General features: G+C 39.3%; 1 long non-coding RNA gene across 2 annotated transcripts; it reads right to left on the reverse strand.

Moving 5' to 3' along the window:
- Positions 1–757: 757 nt before the first annotated feature.
- On the reverse strand, positions 758–4440 carry LOC121144144. Of its 2 annotated transcripts, none has more exons than XR_005881451.1 (3): positions 4171–4440; positions 3733–3813; positions 758–1046 (listed from the first exon to the last, which is right to left on the reverse strand). It is a non-coding gene; the product is annotated as an uncharacterized LOC121144144 (long non-coding RNA). The 2 variants fall into 2 exon arrangements; XR_005881450.1 differs by lacking the exon at positions 758–1046 and adding an exon at positions 2234–2270.
- Positions 4441–6587: the final 2147 nt, after the last annotated feature.

Raw genomic sequence — 6587 nt, forward strand, 5'->3', positions numbered from 1 at the left:
TGCTGGTTTGAACTCACACAGTCTTAAAGGGTTCACAGACCCAGTATTAATTAACTCTCTTCACTCTTCCAGTTCAATAAATAAAGTCTTCATCTAGTATTAACATGATTTAACACATAATTCTCATGGACAAATTTCGCTTTTTAGAGCAAGCCTCAAGTCTACCCTCCATAGATAATTGTAGTATCTAGAAGATTTTAACAATATGCATGTATGCATATTAATATATGTGTATGTTTATCATTTTACTTTGATTCCTGGCAAGCAATATTGACTTAACTGGTTTTGTTTACAATATAATGTTTCCTTTAAAATTTTCTTAAAGTGTTATTTATATAAATAATTGCCACTATGTATATGTGGAGGACAGAGGAAAACTAGCAGGGGTCAGTTCTCTCCTTCCACTGTTTGGATCCTGGAGATCCAATTCAGAGCATTGGCAGCAAGTTCCCTTTCCGTGCTGAGCCAATCCTGAAGTGATCTTGTTGAGTCTAAGTTGCCCACCTCCTTATTTTGGCGTCTTTGGAATCAAGGCACAGCCTGCAATCCTTTGGCGTTTGCTGACTCTGCTGTCCCCTTGCTCTGTGGAAGAGCACCAAGCACCTAGAAGGTATGCACCCAGCGGCTGGCCTGGCCAGTGCTATCCCAAGCCCAACGCATGCAGGCTTTTTGTCACATTCCTTTCCCCTGAAACCAAACATAGGAGGCTGTGGGCTGAAAAACTCAAGAGATTTTGCACTGAAAAAGGCTGCGACAAGACAAAGTGGATTTATTGGGTGGTGACGCAGTATGAACATACATAAGTCATAAAAAGACGCCTTTCTTACACAGGGTAGGAAATAGTGGAGAAAGTATTATAGGACTGGTGGACTTCTAAACGGGTACTTTCAACACCTGAAAAACAGAGCTTCTAAGGCAAGAAGGCATCATGGTGCAATTCAGTCGGCAAACGTTTCCTCTGGCGGTTAGCTAAGCACACTCCTCCTCTTCCTCTGCTTCTATTTCTCCTTTCTAGCTCTCTTTAGGAGTAGATGGTAGAGTATATTCTATGGAAATGGTAAATACAATTAAGTTTAAGCAAAAGACTATTAAATAAATAGCACAAGGCATGCATTCATGGTATTAGAGACACAACAGAGCGAAGCTATTAAAACACTTCTGTGCCACAAAAGGTCAAATTCAGCCTCTGGCTGCTGGAGTGTCACCCAGACCGTTGCAGCCTGAGCCTGAGCCTTAGACTTGAAGCCAGGAACACAGCTCACCTTTGTATATGTTCTTTTCCTTCTGCTTTTAGCCACATTCTCCTGTCCATATCTCCTTCGCACAGTGATTCCCCAGGCCATTATCACAGCAGAGCTTTAAGATTACAGAGAGGAGACTAACCCACACAACCGTGCCAGGCGGTTCTGCAGGGGACCCAGGCAGCGCTTCCTGCTTCTACAGCCTTCAGAGTAACGGAAAGCTGGAAGAGCAAGCGTCCATAGAAAAGTGTGGCGCACAGAGCCCATCAGGGCACTGTAGGACCTCTGTAAAGAATCGGGATCTCATGCACTTGTGGAAGTTGGTGGCTTTGTGGGAGGGTGGCACTCAAGGAACACAGTAGGGATGCTCCTACACATGAGGAATTCCAGAAAGAGCGAGAGGCCTTTCAGGGCATCTCATCTTCAGACTTGGCCAGATGGAGAGCACCTGGCCATAGCTTTCTGTGCAATATATTATGAAATGCTGATCTATTTAATTTCATCTGAATTGGGAACAATTTGCCAGAAATATAGCTATATTATATTATACAATATGAAGTCACAACCACAAACACATATGAACAGTGGTTCCCAAACTTACTCACGTGGGCAACACCTGGAAGTCATGATATTCTTCTCAAAGTACCATAAATATTGATGTATTTTAATAACAAGTCAACTGAGAACAGTTCTATTTAAGGATATGCCTGTGTGTGTATAATATAAAATCACTACCATGAACACATATGCTCTCAAAACTGAAAAATTCAGCTGTTTCCAAGTATTGTAAATGAGGACCATTTACGATCTGCTCATATGTGCTTTTCCACTGCTGATCTGACCAGCTATAAAACAAGAAAGAGAATTAAGAAAAAATGTATGGGTAGGAGCTTTAAATTGAGGGGGTAAATACCTGCTCATTTTCTCTTCCTCCTCTTCCTCCTCCTCCCATCCCTCCTTTTCATCTGTCTTCTCTTACTTCTCCTCCTCTTCATTTTTACTTCTTCTCTCTTTCTCTTTTCAATCTCCCTTGGAAAAGGCAAGAGCAATTTCCAAAATCCAGAACACTGGTAAAGTGGTCATATTGTATGGAATCTTTCTTTAAAACATTTAGAATAAACCCCTAATGTAGTAATCAAGATCCTGACCCAAAAGAGGCCATGATTTGTCTGGGGTTATAGAAACAACTCATGAGAAACTTGAGACTAGACACCATCATATTTCACCAGCTAATCCTGTACCTTTTATAAACCAGCCTTTATTTAAATTTAACTACCAGGTGGTTTCTTTCGGGTAGAAGCTGGAGGAAGGCTGTGTAAAAGAGGATAGACAAGATACCTGGGAAGCCTCTGTTATACTATGTCCTCAAACTAAACCCTATCAAGACCTAATATCTGGCCCCTTAACTAAAAGTTGCCCATCCTTGCATAACTACATTGAAATGTTATATTGGGCGGTATTTCCATCAGAAAGGCAAACAAGTTTTATTTCATGCTTCAAGTCTTTTTATTTGAGAAGTGGATTCCTATGTTGGAGATTCCTATGTGCAAGAGTTGATTTTATATCAGTTTGACTGGATTAGATATTTAAGTATGTCCAGGGGGATGTTTCTGGGAAATATTAGCATATGAATCAATAGAGCAAGTAAAACAGATGGGACTACACAGCGTAGTGGCTATTGCCTTAGTAATTGAGGACCTGGAAATAATAAGAGGATGATGGGAGGGTTCACAGCTCTTTGCTTGACTCTTTGAAATGGACCATTTATCTCCTGCTTGAGATGCTCTTGGCTATCAAGCCTTCAGAGTTGGGCAGGAATCCATCAGTTCCCCAGCTCTTGGACCTTTTAACTAAACCATCATCTCTCTTGGGTCTCCAAATTGCAAAGCTAGATCCCTGAATTCCTTTGTCTCCATAAGGGTGTGAGCCAGATGTACATAGATGATAAACAGATCAATCCTCCAATAGGTAGATAAGTTGGTAGATAGATAAGATAGATAGGTAGATAGACAGATAGACAGACGTATAAATAGATAGTATCCTTGGATTTTGTTCCTTTGAATAATACACAATGGTCTGTAATTGCCAATCCCTGGAAAACGCCATTGCTTTCAGTTAACAACCTTTACATGTATAGTAGGACTGTCCTCTGCATACATATCGTGATTATCAACCACAGTTTAGATCATGAGGAAAGACTGCAATTATTATTTGCAGACTATTCTTTCCATAAGTCTACTCCTTGAACATTTCTTTAAACCTTTCTTAACTGTGGTCACCAGGTGACAACATGAATTCCTATGTTTGTGTCAGCTACTACTTGGAAAAAATCATGTGCCTTAATTATATATGGTTACAAATGACAAATAATTATACTTGATTTACATTTCGCTTCCCATTTTGCTTCTATGAACTTGTGGCAAGTTGCTGAATCTTTCTAGAGCTTCCTATTCTGAAAAAAAGGATGGGAGTAATTATAAGATCTACTTACAGAACGAATGGGTCAGCATGAAGATCTGTATTTACCACACAGTCACTTCCAGTCACTACTGCATTGTTGTTATTCTCTGCCCTGTACAGATGAGGACAGTGAGGCTAGGGACCTTATTTAAGGCCACATTGTTGGTTAATGACAGAATTGGAATTGGAACCAAACAATTCTCTGTCGTTGGGTGGAGAAGCTGAAGGAGATTTTCTATTTTCTTTTTTGTCCCTTTTTCCCTTTAATGTTAAACAATGGGCATGTGTGACACCAACAATCAGAAAATATTAAATGCTATAACATTATCTTTAAAACAGTGTAGACATTGTCACACATGACTGTCTCCTTTACATTGACTTGAGTGCTATGCATTACACCATGGGACTGCTGCCCCCTTTACATCTATGCACGCTGTCTTCTGACTTATTCCACATTCCAGATTTTTACCTGTGCGTTATTTCACTTCATTTTCCCCGCGCGCTAAACAAAGAGCCTGTCTACAACAGTTTAAAATGTACAGAGTACATTCAGAGCTATAACCACAGTTCTCTTTAAAGCAGTGCTTGCTGCTTGTGTTACTATCCCTATTACTCTGCACATTTCATTGATAAGATGAGGCTTTTAGGAATCTAAGGTCACTTAATGAGTAAGGAGCCACAAGATTCAAGTCTAAATGTTTAGATTCCGACCGTCTTTTCCCCCCTGTCTTATGCTTGTTTTTCCGGCTTACACTGTCCCACGTGACCTTTGCCGCATGCGCACTGATGATCTGACCTATCAACCCTTGGTTTCTCTATCTAGCATGACTTGACATTGCTGAGACTCAATCTTCTCTCCTTTGATAGGGCTCCGGATTACGTGCACAGATTATTTTAGGTATGTCAAATATGAAGCTTTTCTTATTTAAACGTTGTTCTTCCCTGTGAAAACATTAAACGGCCTTTAGGGATTAGCCAGTATAAACATTAAAAAAAAAAAAACTAGAAGTATTTAGGAGAGGGGTAGACACTAAACTCACATAGTATGCTGTTGCTTTGCTTCCTGGGTGTCAACATACCCTGGATAAACAGCCATTCAGCAGTCAACAGAAGTGGGCAACGGGAGCTTCGTGCTCCAGAGTAAATTTTATAGAAGGAATATTCTGATCCCATATCCGCTGCTATAAAAAAAAAGGTAGCACAATGCTTCAACCCAGCGCTTCCAGCCCGAGGAATTACAGCCAGATGATAACAGATTGTGCAAACTACGGCTTATGTGAAGTGATGCTCGCTGTTGTTATTTAGAACAGCTAAAATTACAACAACTCGCATGCAAAATAAAGTGCTATTACATAAAATAAGACATTTCTTGTGATAGAACACTGTGCAGCTATTGCCATCATGTTGTAGGAGACAATTTAACGGCATGGGATTTTTCATCGTTTGTTATTAAATTAAAAAGAAGCTTACAAAACAATATTTGAAGTGTGCTCCCAATTTTATTTCGTTTCTATGAATACAGAAAATAGATTGGATAAATAAGCACTAAAAGGTTAAGTCTGGGTGTTTCTAACTTTCAATATTATGAATAATTGAAATTGCTTATTTGTGCCTTTTTATTTTGCCACTTTTTCTAGTAAACAATGCTTTATAATCAGAATAAGATATGAACAACAACAAAAACATTGCGGAAATGAGAAAAGGTTATTATGCCCCAAAATTAATTTAAGTGAGACAGGTTTCTTTGGAGCTGGTTTTCCCCATGCATATTCACCTAGCCTCTGCTTTCTAATGCCTTAGCAGATGCATTCGGCCAATTAAAATGCACGAGGAAAGGTCAAAGCTGTGGCTTTCAAAATTCAAGCTCACTTTCTTATTTTAGTTTAGTTCAAGAGCTTCACAATTGAGGTGTAAAATACTCCTTTTAGAAGAATTTTCCAAGACATGAAAGTTGCTGGTCAGACTTGCTGACTGGGTTTTTCGTTCGTTCGTTTGTTTGTCAGTTGTTACTCTGCATTTCTCGCCAATTTCTTGTGTTGGGTGTTACCTAGATGATGATTTCCAGAGGCTGTGGGGCACAGGGTCTATTATATTATTATAGTACCGTTTTATAAAATCACCTCTTTTGTAAGTTATTAAAATGAGTTCTATTGTAGTTTTGTGAGGTAAATGTAGCCTGCTGCCTTTCTGCATCTTACACCTCTTTTGTCTGTGGTGTCTGTGGCTCTTTCCTGACTCTCCATCGTGGACACTGGCTTTTTTTTTTAATTAATCGTGTATGAATATAGTCACCTTTTGAATATAAATCAGACATATTCTCATCCTTCCACTAGTGTTATTCTTCTAATCCTTCTTATGTATCACCTGCTAACTCCCTCTTCTAGCTCATTAATAATGTGGCTAAACGAGGCTAGCCTCTGTACCTGTCATACCGTCGGAAACTGCTGATATCAGATAGATTGCCATTCATCATGACTGATATCTGCATTCCTGGAGCCAATTTTTAATACCTGGGACAAAAATTCTTTTTCTAGCCAACTTAAATCTGTTGCATAAGAAATTTTGTGAGACAGCATATATAACTTTATAGCATTTAATATCTTGCACTGATTCCATCTTCCACTGATTATGTACATTTTTCTCCAAATAGTTTGAACACTCAAAGTGTCCTATCTAAAGTTCAAGGTACCATCTCCACGCCCAACCTCTGAGTCCTGCTCTTTCTAAGTTCTTTTTTCTGTCATTGTATGGTATCTAATTAAATAAGACATTATCTTTGGTGTTTGTTCCTTTGGCTCCTGCTTTCTCAGGCACTGAATCAAGCCCTCATGTCACTCTCCCTTAAGGAGATTTTCCTACTGCTGTTCTATCCTGGCTCCCTTCCTT

The sequence above is a fragment of the Mesocricetus auratus genome, unplaced genomic scaffold (assembly GCF_017639785.1).
Source record: "Mesocricetus auratus isolate SY011 unplaced genomic scaffold, BCM_Maur_2.0 Super-Scaffold_100014, whole genome shotgun sequence".
Lineage (NCBI taxonomy): Eukaryota > Metazoa > Chordata > Mammalia > Rodentia > Cricetidae > Mesocricetus > Mesocricetus auratus.